Consider the following 13596-nt stretch of genomic DNA (forward strand, 5'->3'; position numbering starts at 1 on the left):
ACCGCGCAAATTACGCAAATATCTGGAAGCGCGGCGTGTGTCAGCCAGGTGAGAAAGCCTCCGTCGGTCCAGCAGGACACTGCCACACCCCGCGGCCACACGCACCAAACGAATGACAGGCGGTGCACCGAGCAGCTGTGTTGTGCGCCGCACCTACGCTCGGCAGTCTCCTATGAGACGCCGAGCCGAGCGCGCACTCCGCGCCACCTTCGAGGTGGAAGGACGTGCTTTGCGTCAAATGTGCCACGGAAAGCGGCGATTGCGTGTGTTGCGAGAAGAGGCGAATGCCTCTTGTGTGGTGCGGCTACAGTATAAGGACGCCAACGGCCATACCATGTTGAATACACCGGTTCTCGTCCGATCACCGAAGTTAAGCAACATCGGGCCCGGTTAGTACTTGGATGGGTGACCGCCTGGGAACACCGGGTGCTGTTGGCTCTATCTCATTTTTTCATTTTTACGTCGCTGCACCTGCCAGCCCTCTTTTCATACTAACTTTCAGGTGTTGACAAAGATGCTTCCACAAGCATTTTAAACTACTGTATCAAACGTAGGATACGAAATTACAGTAATGAACTCAGTTTCAGCAAGAATGCGCGGAAGAAGAGTGCTACAACGCCTCGGAAATAACAACACACTACGAATCGACAGATGAGTTTTGAAATACGTCAGGGCCTACTGTTTTGTAGCAGTGCTAAATTCCACAATGTAAATAAACAAAAAAAAAAAAAAAGAAATAAAATCTTCCGTTCTCGTCCGATCACCGATGTGAAGCAACAACGGTAGTACTCGTATGGATGAGCGCCTGGGAACTCTGGCTGCCTTCATTTATCGCTTTTTAGTCGCTACTCTTGCCAGCCCTCTTCCCATACCACCTTTCTGTCGTGACAAAGAGACTTCCTCAAGCATTTTAAACGGCCGTCAGGTACGAAACTGCAATAATTAACTCAGTTTGAAGGAGAATGTGCTAACCAAGTTTGCCAGGAAGTCTTTGAAAACGACAAAACACTACGAATCGGGCGGTATGCTCCGAAATACGTTAGCGCCTATCGTTCTGCAGCGGCGTGCAGCTCCAAATTCGATTTGTAATCATAAATTTATTCTTTTGTCGTCTCGCCTCCTCCCGCAGACGTTTCTCGCGCTTGTGCTGTCATATGGACCGCGACCCGAGCGGCAGCGAGCGGCAGTCGAGCAAAGTCGGGACAAGTCGGGACGGGAGGGGGGGACAGGCGCGAATGCAAATGCACCGCGCAAATTACGCAAATATCTGGAAGCGCGGCGTGTGTCAGCCAGGTGAGAAAGCCTCCGTCGGTCCAGCAGGACACTGCCACACCCCGCGGCCACACGCACCAAACGAATGACAGGCGGTGCACCGAGCAGCTGTGTTGTGCGCCGCACCTACGCTCGGCAGTCTCCTATGAGACGCCGAGCCGAGCGCGCACTCCGCGCCACCTTCGAGGTGGAAGGACGTGCTTTGCGTCAAATGTGCCACGGAAAGCGGCGATTGCGTGTGTTGCGAGAAGAGGCGAATGCCTCTTGTGTGGTGCGGCTACAGTATAAGGACGCCAACGGCCATACCATGTTGAATACACCGGTTCTCGTCCGATCACCGAAGTTAAGCAACATCGGGCCCGGTTAGTACTTGGATGGGTGACCGCCTGGGAACACCGGGTGCTGTTGGCTCTATCTCATTTTTTCATTTTTACGTCGCTGCACCTGCCAGCCCTCTTTTCATACTAACTTTCAGGTGTTGACAAAGATGCTTCCACAAGCATTTTAAACTACTGTATCAAACGTAGGATACGAAATTACAGTAATGAACTCAGTTTCAGCAAGAATGCGCGGAAGAAGAGTGCTACAACGCCTCGGAAATAACAACACACTACGAATCGACAGATGAGTTTTGAAATACGTCAGGGCCTACTGTTTTGTAGCAGTGCTAAATTCCACAATGTAAATAAACAAAAAAAAAAAAAAAAGAAATAAAATCTTCCGTTCTCGTCCGATCACCGATGTGAAGCAACAACGGTAGTACTCGTATGGATGAGCGCCTGGGAACTCTGGCTGCCTTCATTTATCGCTTTTTAGTCGCTACTCTTGCCAGCCCTCTTCCCATACCACCTTTCTGTCGTGACAAAGAGACTTCCTCAAGCATTTTAAACGGCCGTCAGGTACGAAACTGCAATAATTAACTCAGTTTGAAGGAGAATGTGCTAACCAAGTTTGCCAGGAAGTCTTTGAAAACGACAAAACACTACGAATCGGGCGGTATGCTCCGAAATACGTTAGCGCCTATCGTTCTGCAGCGGCGTGCAGCTCCAAATTCGATTTGTAATCATAAATTTATTCTTTTGTCGTCTCGCCTCCTCCCGCAGACGTTTCTCGCGCTTGTGCTGTCATATGGACCGCGACCCGAGCGGCAGCGAGCGGCAGTCGAGCAAAGTCGGGACAAGTCGGGACGGGAGGGGGGGACAGGCGCGAATGCAAATGCACCGCGCAAATTACGCAAATATCTGGAAGCGCGGCGTGTGTCAGCCAGGTGAGAAAGCCTCCGTCGGTCCAGCAGGACACTGCCACACCCCGCGGCCACACGCACCAAACGAATGACAGGCGGTGCACCGAGCAGCTGTGTTGTGCGCCGCACCTACGCTCGGCAGTCTCCTATGAGACGCCGAGCCGAGCGCGCACTCCGCGCCACCTTCGAGGTGGAAGGACGTGCTTTGCGTCAAATGTGCCACGGAAAGCGGCGATTGCGTGTGTTGCGAGAAGAGGCGAATGCCTCTTGTGTGGTGCGGCTACAGTATAAGGACGCCAACGGCCATACCATGTTGAATACACCGGTTCTCGTCCGATCACCGAAGTTAAGCAACATCGGGCCCGGTTAGTACTTGGATGGGTGACCGCCTGGGAACACCGGGTGCTGTTGGCTCTATCTCATTTTTTCATTTTTACGTCGCTGCACCTGCCAGCCCTCTTTTCATACTAACTTTCAGGTGTTGACAAAGATGCTTCCACAAGCATTTTAAACTACTGTATCAAACGTAGGATACGAAATTACAGTAATGAACTCAGTTTCAGCAAGAATGCGCGGAAGAAGAGTGCTACAACGCCTCGGAAATAACAACACACTACGAATCGACAGATGAGTTTTGAAATACGTCAGGGCCTACTGTTTTGTAGCAGTGCTAAATTCCACAATGTAAATAAACAAAAAAAAAAAAAAAGAAATAAAATCTTCCGTTCTCGTCCGATCACCGATGTGAAGCAACAACGGTAGTACTCGTATGGATGAGCGCCTGGGAACTCTGGCTGCCTTCATTTATCGCTTTTTAGTCGCTACTCTTGCCAGCCCTCTTCCCATACCACCTTTCTGTCGTGACAAAGAGACTTCCTCAAGCATTTTAAACGGCCGTCAGGTACGAAACTGCAATAATTAACTCAGTTTGAAGGAGAATGTGCTAACCAAGTTTGCCAGGAAGTCTTTGAAAACGACAAAACACTACGAATCGGGCGGTATGCTCCGAAATACGTTAGCGCCTATCGTTCTGCAGCGGCGTGCAGCTCCAAATTCGATTTGTAATCATAAATTTATTCTTTTGTCGTCTCGCCTCCTCCCGCAGACGTTTCTCGCGCTTGTGCTGTCATATGGACCGCGACCCGAGCGGCAGCGAGCGGCAGTCGAGCAAAGTCGGGACAAGTCGGGACGGGAGGGGGGGACAGGCGCGAATGCAAATGCACCCGCGCAAATTACGCAAATATCTGGAAGCGCGGCGTGTGTCAGCCAGGTGAGAAAGCCTCCGTCGGTCCAGCAGGACACTGCCACACCCCGCGGCCACACGCACCAAACGAATGACAGGCGGTGCACCGAGCAGCTGTGTTGTGCGCCGCACCTACGCTCGGCAGTCTCCTATGAGACGCCGAGCCGAGCGCGCACTCCGCGCCACCTTCGAGGTGGAAGGACGTGCTTTGCGTCAAATGTGCCACGGAAAGCGGCGATTGCGTGTGTTGCGAGAAGAGGCGAATGCCTCTTGTGTGGTGCGGCTACAGTATAAGGACGCCAACGGCCATACCATGTTGAATACACCGGTTCTCGTCCGATCACCGAAGTTAAGCAACATCGGGCCCGGTTAGTACTTGGATGGGTGACCGCCTGGGAACACCGGGTGCTGTTGGCTCTATCTCATTTTTTCATTTTTACGTCGCTGCACCTGCCAGCCCTCTTTTCATACTAACTTTCAGGTGTTGACAAAGATGCTTCCACAAGCATTTTAAACTACTGTATCAAACGTAGGATACGAAATTACAGTAATGAACTCAGTTTCAGCAAGAATGCGCGGAAGAAGAGTGCTACAACGCCTCGGAAATAACAACACACTACGAATCGACAGATGAGTTTTGAAATACGTCAGGGCCTACTGTTTTGTAGCAGTGCTAAATTCCACAATGTAAATAAACAAAAAAAAAAAAAAAAGAAATAAAATCTTCCGTTCTCGTCCGATCACCGATGTGAAGCAACAACGGTAGTACTCGTATGGATGAGCGCCTGGGAACTCTGGCTGCCTTCATTTATCGCTTTTTAGTCGCTACTCTTGCCAGCCCTCTTCCCATACCACCTTTCTGTCGTGACAAAGAGACTTCCTCAAGCATTTTAAACGGCCGTCAGGTACGAAACTGCAATAATTAACTCAGTTTGAAGGAGAATGTGCTAACCAAGTTTGCCAGGAAGTCTTTGAAAACGACAAAACACTACGAATCGGGCGGTATGCTCCGAAATACGTTAGCGCCTATCGTTCTGCAGCGGCGTGCAGCTCCAAATTCGATTTGTAATCATAAATTTATTCTTTTGTCGTCTCGCCTCCTCCCGCAGACGTTTCTCGCGCTTGTGCTGTCATATGGACCGCGACCCGAGCGGCAGCGAGCGGCAGTCGAGCAAAGTCGGGACAAGTCGGGACGGGAGGGGGGGACAGGCGCGAATGCAAATGCACCGCGCAAATTACGCAAATATCTGGAAGCGCGGCGTGTGTCAGCCAGGTGAGAAAGCCTCCGTCGGTCCAGCAGGACACTGCCACACCCCGCGGCCACACGCACCAAACGAATGACAGGCGGTGCACCGAGCAGCTGTGTTGTGCGCCGCACCTACGCTCGGCAGTCTCCTATGAGACGCCGAGCCGAGCGCGCACTCCGCGCCACCTTCGAGGTGGAAGGACGTGCTTTGCGTCAAATGTGCCACGGAAAGCGGCGATTGCGTGTGTTGCGAGAAGAGGCGAATGCCTCTTGTGTGGTGCGGCTACAGTATAAGGACGCCAACGGCCATACCATGTTGAATACACCGGTTCTCGTCCGATCACCGAAGTTAAGCAACATCGGGCCCGGTTAGTACTTGGATGGGTGACCGCCTGGGAACACCGGGTGCTGTTGGCTCTATCTCATTTTTTCATTTTTACGTCGCTGCACCTGCCAGCCCTCTTTTCATACTAACTTTCAGGTGTTGACAAAGATGCTTCCACAAGCATTTTAAACTACTGTATCAAACGTAGGATACGAAATTACAGTAATGAACTCAGTTTCAGCAAGAATGCGCGGAAGAAGAGTGCTACAACGCCCTCGGAAATAACAACACACTACGAATCGACAGATGAGTTTTGAAATACGTCAGGGCCTACTGTTTTGTAGCAGTGCTAAATTCCACAATGTAAATAAACAAAAAAAAAAAAAAAGAAATAAAATCTTCCGTTCTCGTCCGATCACCGATGTGAAGCAACAACGGTAGTACTCGTATGGATGAGCGCCTGGGAACTCTGGCTGCCTTCATTTATCGCTTTTTAGTCGCTACTCTTGCCAGCCCTCTTCCCATACCACCTTTCTGTCGTGACAAAGAGACTTCCTCAAGCATTTTAAACGGCCGTCAGGTACGAAACTGCAATAATTAACTCAGTTTGAAGGAGAATGTGCTAACCAAGTTTGCCAGGAAGTCTTTGAAAACGACAAAACACTACGAATCGGGCGGTATGCTCCGAAATACGTTAGCGCCTATCGTTCTGCAGCGGCGTGCAGCTCCAAATTCGATTTGTAATCATAAATTTATTCTTTTGTCGTCTCGCCTCCTCCCGCAGACGTTTCTCGCGCTTGTGCTGTCATATGGACCGCGACCCGAGCGGCAGCGAGCGGCAGTCGAGCAAAGTCGGGACAAGTCGGGACGGGAGGGGGGGACAGGCGCGAATGCAAATGCACCGCGCAAATTACGCAAATATCTGGAAGCGCGGCGTGTGTCAGCCAGGTGAGAAAGCCTCCGTCGGTCCAGCAGGACACTGCCACACCCCGCGGCCACACGCACCAAACGAATGACAGGCGGTGCACCGAGCAGCTGTGTTGTGCGCCGCACCTACGCTCGGCAGTCTCCTATGAGACGCCGAGCCGAGCGCGCACTCCGCGCCACCTTCGAGGTGGAAGGACGTGCTTTGCGTCAAATGTGCCACGGAAAGCGGCGATTGCGTGTGTTGCGAGAAGAGGCGAATGCCTCTTGTGTGGTGCGGCTACAGTATAAGGACGCCAACGGCCATACCATGTTGAATACACCGGTTCTCGTCCGATCACCGAAGTTAAGCAACATCGGGCCCGGTTAGTACTTGGATGGGTGACCGCCTGGGAACACCGGGTGCTGTTGGCTCTATCTCATTTTTTCATTTTTACGTCGCTGCACCTGCCAGCCCTCTTTTCATACTAACTTTCAGGTGTTGACAAAGATGCTTCCACAAGCATTTTAAACTACTGTATCAAACGTAGGATACGAAATTACAGTAATGAACTCAGTTTCAGCAAGAATGCGCGGAAGAAGAGTGCTACAACGCCTCGGAAATAACAACACACTACGAATCGACAGATGAGTTTTGAAATACGTCAGGGCCTACTGTTTTGTAGCAGTGCTAAATTCCACAATGTAAATAAACAAAAAAAAAAAAAAAAGAAATAAAATCTTCCGTTCTCGTCCGATCACCGATGTGAAGCAACAACGGTAGTACTCGTATGGATGAGCGCCTGGGAACTCTGGCTGCCTTCATTTATCGCTTTTTAGTCGCTACTCTTGCCAGCCCTCTTCCCATACCACCTTTCTGTCGTGACAAAGAGACTTCCTCAAGCATTTTAAACGGCCGTCAGGTACGAAACTGCAATAATTAACTCAGTTTGAAGGAGAATGTGCTAACCAAGTTTGCCAGGAAGTCTTTGAAAACGACAAAACACTACGAATCGGGCGGTATGCTCCGAAATACGTTAGCGCCTATCGTTCTGCAGCGGCGTGCAGCTCCAAATTCGATTTGTAATCATAAATTTATTCTTTTGTCGTCTCGCCTCCTCCCGCAGACGTTTCTCGCGCTTGTGCTGTCATATGGACCGCGACCCGAGCGGCAGCGAGCGGCAGTCGAGCAAAGTCGGGACAAGTCGGGACGGGAGGGGGGGACAGGCGCGAATGCAAATGCACCGCGCAAATTACGCAAATATCTGGAAGCGCGGCGTGTGTCAGCCAGGTGAGAAAGCCTCCGTCGGTCCAGCAGGACACTGCCACACCCCGCGGCCACACGCACCAAACGAATGACAGGCGGTGCACCGAGCAGCTGTGTTGTGCGCCGCACCTACGCTCGGCAGTCTCCTATGAGACGCCGAGCCGAGCGCGCACTCCGCGCCACCTTCGAGGTGGAAGGACGTGCTTTGCGTCAAATGTGCCACGGAAAGCGGCGATTGCGTGTGTTGCGAGAAGAGGCGAATGCCTCTTGTGTGGTGCGGCTACAGTATAAGGACGCCAACGGCCATACCATGTTGAATACACCGGTTCTCGTCCGATCACCGAAGTTAAGCAACATCGGGCCCGGTTAGTACTTGGATGGGTGACCGCCTGGGAACACCGGGTGCTGTTGGCTCTATCTCATTTTTTCATTTTTACGTCGCTGCACCTGCCAGCCCTCTTTTCATACTAACTTTCAGGTGTTGACAAAGATGCTTCCACAAGCATTTTAAACTACTGTATCAAACGTAGGATACGAAATTACAGTAATGAACTCAGTTTCAGCAAGAATGCGCGGAAGAAGAGTGCTACAACGCCTCGGAAATAACAACACACTACGAATCGACAGATGAGTTTTGAAATACGTCAGGGCCTACTGTTTTGTAGCAGTGCTAAATTCCACAATGTAAATAAACAAAAAAAAAAAAAAAAGAAATAAAATCTTCCGTTCTCGTCCGATCACCGATGTGAAGCAACAACGGTAGTACTCGTATGGATGAGCGCCTGGGAACTCTGGCTGCCTTCATTTATCGCTTTTTAGTCGCTACTCTTGCCAGCCCTCTTCCCATACCACCTTTCTGTCGTGACAAAGAGACTTCCTCAAGCATTTTAAACGGCCGTCAGGTACGAAACTGCAATAATTAACTCAGTTTGAAGGAGAATGTGCTAACCAAGTTTGCCAGGAAGTCTTTGAAAACGACAAAACACTACGAATCGGGCGGTATGCTCCGAAATACGTTAGCGCCTATCGTTCTGCAGCGGCGTGCAGCTCCAAATTCGATTTGTAATCATAAATTTATTCTTTTGTCGTCTCGCCTCCTCCCGCAGACGTTTCTCGCGCTTGTGCTGTCATATGGACCGCGACCCGAGCGGCAGCGAGCGGCAGTCGAGCAAAGTCGGGACAAGTCGGGACGGGAGGGGGGGACAGGCGCGAATGCAAATGCACCGCGCAAATTACGCAAATATCTGGAAGCGCGGCGTGTGTCAGCCAGGTGAGAAAGCCTCCGTCGGTCCAGCAGGACACTGCCACACCCCGCGGCCACACGCACCAAACGAATGACAGGCGGTGCACCGAGCAGCTGTGTTGTGCGCCGCACCTACGCTCGGCAGTCTCCTATGAGACGCCGAGCCGAGCGCGCACTCCGCGCCACCTTCGAGGTGGAAGGACGTGCTTTGCGTCAAATGTGCCACGGAAAGCGGCGATTGCGTGTGTTGCGAGAAGAGGCGAATGCCTCTTGTGTGGTGCGGCTACAGTATAAGGACGCCAACGGCCATACCATGTTGAATACACCGGTTCTCGTCCGATCACCGAAGTTAAGCAACATCGGGCCCGGTTAGTACTTGGATGGGTGACCGCCTGGGAACACCGGGTGCTGTTGGCTCTATCTCATTTTTTCATTTTTACGTCGCTGCACCTGCCAGCCCTCTTTTCATACTAACTTTCAGGTGTTGACAAAGATGCTTCCACAAGCATTTTAAACTACTGTATCAAACGTAGGATACGAAATTACAGTAATGAACTCAGTTTCAGCAAGAATGCGCGGAAGAAGAGTGCTACAACGCCTCGGAAATAACAACACACTACGAATCGACAGATGAGTTTTGAAATACGTCAGGGCCTACTGTTTTGTAGCAGTGCTAAATTCCACAATGTAAATAAACAAAAAAAAAAAAAAAAGAAATAAAATCTTCCGTTCTCGTCCGATCACCGATGTGAAGCAACAACGGTAGTACTCGTATGGATGAGCGCCTGGGAACTCTGGCTGCCTTCATTTATCGCTTTTTAGTCGCTACTCTTGCCAGCCCTCTTCCCATACCACCTTTCTGTCGTGACAAAGAGACTTCCTCAAGCATTTTAAACGGCCGTCAGGTACGAAACTGCAATAATTAACTCAGTTTGAAGGAGAATGTGCTAACCAAGTTTGCCAGGAAGTCTTTGAAAACGACAAAACACTACGAATCGGGCGGTATGCTCCGAAATACGTTAGCGCCTATCGTTCTGCAGCGGCGTGCAGCTCCAAATTCGATTTGTAATCATAAATTTATTCTTTTGTCGTCTCGCCTCCTCCCGCAGACGTTTCTCGCGCTTGTGCTGTCATATGGACCGCGACCCGAGCGGCAGCGAGCGGCAGTCGAGCAAAGTCGGGACAAGTCGGGACGGGAGGGGGGGGACAGGCGCGAATGCAAATGCACCGCGCAAATTACGCAAATATCTGGAAGCGCGGCGTGTGTCAGCCAGGTGAGAAAGCCTCCGTCGGTCCAGCAGGACACTGCCACACCCCGCGGCCACACGCACCAAACGAATGACAGGCGGTGCACCGAGCAGCTGTGTTGTGCGCCGCACCTACGCTCGGCAGTCTCCTATGAGACGCCGAGCCGAGCGCGCACTCCGCGCCACCTTCGAGGTGGAAGGACGTGCTTTGCGTCAAATGTGCCACGGAAAGCGGCGATTGCGTGTGTTGCGAGAAGAGGCGAATGCCTCTTGTGTGGTGCGGCTACAGTATAAGGACGCCAACGGCCATACCATGTTGAATACACCGGTTCTCGTCCGATCACCGAAGTTAAGCAACATCGGGCCCGGTTAGTACTTGGATGGGTGACCGCCTGGGAACACCGGGTGCTGTTGGCTCTATCTCATTTTTTCATTTTTACGTCGCTGCACCTGCCAGCCCTCTTTTCATACTAACTTTCAGGTGTTGACAAAGATGCTTCCACAAGCATTTTAAACTACTGTATCAAACGTAGGATACGAAATTACAGTAATGAACTCAGTTTCAGCAAGAATGCGCGGAAGAAGAGTGCTACAACGCCTCGGAAATAACAACACACTACGAATCGACAGATGAGTTTTGAAATACGTCAGGGCCTACTGTTTTGTAGCAGTGCTAAATTCCACAATGTAAATAAACAAAAAAAAAAAAAAAAAGAAATAAAATCTTCCGTTCTCGTCCGATCACCGATGTGAAGCAACAACGGTAGTACTCGTATGGATGAGCGCCTGGGAACTCTGGCTGCCTTCATTTATCGCTTTTTAGTCGCTACTCTTGCCAGCCCTCTTCCCATACCACCTTTCTGTCGTGACAAAGAGACTTCCTCAAGCATTTTAAACGGCCGTCAGGTACGAAACTGCAATAATTAACTCAGTTTGAAGGAGAATGTGCTAACCAAGTTTGCCAGGAAGTCTTTGAAAACGACAAAACACTACGAATCGGGCGGTATGCTCCGAAATACGTTAGCGCCTATCGTTCTGCAGCGGCGTGCAGCTCCAAATTCGATTTGTAATCATAAATTTATTCTTTTGTCGTCTCGCCTCCTCCCGCAGACGTTTCTCGCGCTTGTGCTGTCATATGGACCGCGACCCGAGCGGCAGCGAGCGGCAGTCGAGCAAAGTCGGGACAAGTCGGGACGGGAGGGGGGGACAGGCGCGAATGCAAATGCACCGCGCAAATTACGCAAATATCTGGAAGCGCGGCGTGTGTCAGCCAGGTGAGAAAGCCTCCGTCGGTCCAGCAGGACACTGCCACACCCCGCGGCCACACGCACCAAACGAATGACAGGCGGTGCACCGAGCAGCTGTGTTGTGCGCCGCACCTACGCTCGGCAGTCTCCTATGAGACGCCGAGCCGAGCGCGCACTCCGCGCCACCTTCGAGGTGGAAGGACGTGCTTTGCGTCAAATGTGCCACGGAAAGCGGCGATTGCGTGTGTTGCGAGAAGAGGCGAATGCCTCTTGTGTGGTGCGGCTACAGTATAAGGACGCCAACGGCCATACCATGTTGAATACACCGGTTCTCGTCCGATCACCGAAGTTAAGCAACATCGGGCCCGGTTAGTACTTGGATGGGTGACCGCCTGGGAACACCGGGTGCTGTTGGCTCTATCTCATTTTTTCATTTTTACGTCGCTGCACCTGCCAGCCCTCTTTTCATACTAACTTTCAGGTGTTGACAAAGATGCTTCCACAAGCATTTTAAACTACTGTATCAAACGTAGGATACGAAATTACAGTAATGAACTCAGTTTCAGCAAGAATGCGCGGAAGAAGAGTGCTACAACGCCTCGGAAATAACAACACACTACGAATCGACAGATGAGTTTTGAAATACGTCAGGGCCTACTGTTTTGTAGCAGTGCTAAATTCCACAATGTAAATAAACAAAAAAAAAAAAAAAAGAAATAAAATCTTCCGTTCTCGTCCGATCACCGATGTGAAGCAACAACGGTAGTACTCGTATGGATGAGCGCCTGGGAACTCTGGCTGCCTTCATTTATCGCTTTTTAGTCGCTACTCTTGCCAGCCCTCTTCCCATACCACCTTTCTGTCGTGACAAAGAGACTTCCTCAAGCATTTTAAACGGCCGTCAGGTACGAAACTGCAATAATTAACTCAGTTTGAAGGAGAATGTGCTAACCAAGTTTGCCAGGAAGTCTTTGAAAACGACAAAACACTACGAATCGGGCGGTATGCTCCGAAATACGTTAGCGCCTATCGTTCTGCAGCGGCGTGCAGCTCCAAATTCGATTTGTAATCATAAATTTATTCTTTTGTCGTCTCGCCTCCTCCCGCAGACGTTTCTCGCGCTTGTGCTGTCATATGGACCGCGACCCGAGCGGCAGCGAGCGGCAGTCGAGCAAAGTCGGGACAAGTCGGGACGGGAGGGGGGGACAGGCGCGAATGCAAATGCACCGCGCAAATTACGCAAATATCTGGAAGCGCGGCGTGTGTCAGCCAGGTGAGAAAGCCTCCGTCGGTCCAGCAGGACACTGCCACACCCCGCGGCCACACGCACCAAACGAATGACAGGCGGTGCACCGAGCAGCTGTGTTGTGCGCCGCACCTACGCTCGGCAGTCTCCTATGAGACGCCGAGCCGAGCGCGCACTCCGCGCCACCTTCGAGGTGGAAGGACGTGCTTTGCGTCAAATGTGCCACGGAAAGCGGCGATTGCGTGTGTTGCGAGAAGAGGCGAATGCCTCTTGTGTGGTGCGGCTACAGTATAAGGACGCCAACGGCCATACCATGTTGAATACACCGGTTCTCGTCCGATCACCGAAGTTAAGCAACATCGGGCCCGGTTAGTACTTGGATGGGTGACCGCCTGGGAACACCGGGTGCTGTTGGCTCTATCTCATTTTTTCATTTTTACGTCGCTGCACCTGCCAGCCCTCTTTTCATACTAACTTTCAGGTGTTGACAAAGATGCTTCCACAAGCATTTTAAACTACTGTATCAAACGTAGGATACGAAATTACAGTAATGAACTCAGTTTCAGCAAGAATGCGCGGAAGAAGAGTGCTACAACGCCTCGGAAATAACAACACACTACGAATCGACAGATGAGTTTTTGAAATACGTCAGGGCCTACTGTTTTGTAGCAGTGCTAAATTCCACAATGTAAATAAACAAAAAAAAAAAAAAAGAAATAAAATCTTCCGTTCTCGTCCGATCACCGATGTGAAGCAACAACGGTAGTACTCGTATGGATGAGCGCCTGGGAACTCTGGCTGCCTTCATTTATCGCTTTTTAGTCGCTACTCTTGCCAGCCCTCTTCCCATACCACCTTTCTGTCGTGACAAAGAGACTTCCTCAAGCATTTTAACGGCCGTCAGGTACGAAACTGCAATAATTAACTCAGTTTGAAGGAGAATGTGCTAACCAAGTTTGCCAGGAAGTCTTTGAAAACGACAAAACACTACGAATCGGGCGGTATGCTCCGAAATACGTTAGCGCCTATCGTTCTGCAGCGGCGTGCAGCTCCAAATTCGATTTGTAATCATAAATTTATTCTTTTGTCGTCTCGCCTCCTCCCGCAGACGTTT

General features: G+C 50.8%; 11 non-coding genes across 11 annotated transcripts; all 11 read left to right on the top strand.

The window, feature by feature from the left end:
- Positions 1–319: 319 nt before the first annotated feature.
- On the top strand, positions 320–438 carry LOC126143096 (5S ribosomal RNA). Its single transcript, XR_007529623.1, has one exon. It is a non-coding gene; the product is annotated as a 5S ribosomal RNA (ribosomal RNA).
- A 1126-nt stretch (positions 439–1564) lies between these two features.
- Positions 1565–1683, top strand: LOC126143097 (5S ribosomal RNA). The gene has a single exon (XR_007529624.1). It is a non-coding gene; the product is annotated as a 5S ribosomal RNA (ribosomal RNA).
- Positions 1684–2810: 1127 nt separating this feature from the next.
- On the top strand, positions 2811–2929 carry LOC126143099 (5S ribosomal RNA). The gene has a single exon (XR_007529625.1). It is a non-coding gene; the product is annotated as a 5S ribosomal RNA (ribosomal RNA).
- Positions 2930–4056: 1127 nt separating this feature from the next.
- On the top strand, positions 4057–4175 carry LOC126143101 (5S ribosomal RNA). The gene has a single exon (XR_007529627.1). It is a non-coding gene; the product is annotated as a 5S ribosomal RNA (ribosomal RNA).
- A 1127-nt stretch (positions 4176–5302) lies between these two features.
- On the top strand, positions 5303–5421 carry LOC126143102 (5S ribosomal RNA). Its single transcript, XR_007529628.1, has one exon. It is a non-coding gene; the product is annotated as a 5S ribosomal RNA (ribosomal RNA).
- Positions 5422–6548: 1127 nt separating this feature from the next.
- LOC126143103 (5S ribosomal RNA) lies at positions 6549–6667 on the top strand. Its single transcript, XR_007529629.1, has one exon. It is a non-coding gene; the product is annotated as a 5S ribosomal RNA (ribosomal RNA).
- A 1127-nt stretch (positions 6668–7794) lies between these two features.
- Positions 7795–7913, top strand: LOC126143104 (5S ribosomal RNA). Its single transcript, XR_007529630.1, has one exon. It is a non-coding gene; the product is annotated as a 5S ribosomal RNA (ribosomal RNA).
- Positions 7914–9040: 1127 nt separating this feature from the next.
- Positions 9041–9159, top strand: LOC126143105 (5S ribosomal RNA). The gene has a single exon (XR_007529631.1). It is a non-coding gene; the product is annotated as a 5S ribosomal RNA (ribosomal RNA).
- Positions 9160–10287: 1128 nt separating this feature from the next.
- On the top strand, positions 10288–10406 carry LOC126143106 (5S ribosomal RNA). The gene has a single exon (XR_007529632.1). It is a non-coding gene; the product is annotated as a 5S ribosomal RNA (ribosomal RNA).
- Positions 10407–11534: 1128 nt separating this feature from the next.
- Positions 11535–11653, top strand: LOC126143107 (5S ribosomal RNA). Its single transcript, XR_007529633.1, has one exon. It is a non-coding gene; the product is annotated as a 5S ribosomal RNA (ribosomal RNA).
- Positions 11654–12780: 1127 nt separating this feature from the next.
- LOC126143108 (5S ribosomal RNA) lies at positions 12781–12899 on the top strand. Its single transcript, XR_007529634.1, has one exon. It is a non-coding gene; the product is annotated as a 5S ribosomal RNA (ribosomal RNA).
- Positions 12900–13596: the final 697 nt, after the last annotated feature.

The sequence above is a fragment of the Schistocerca cancellata genome, unplaced genomic scaffold (assembly GCF_023864275.1).
Source record: "Schistocerca cancellata isolate TAMUIC-IGC-003103 unplaced genomic scaffold, iqSchCanc2.1 HiC_scaffold_766, whole genome shotgun sequence".
NCBI classification, from domain to species: Eukaryota; Metazoa; Arthropoda; class Insecta; order Orthoptera; family Acrididae; genus Schistocerca; species Schistocerca cancellata.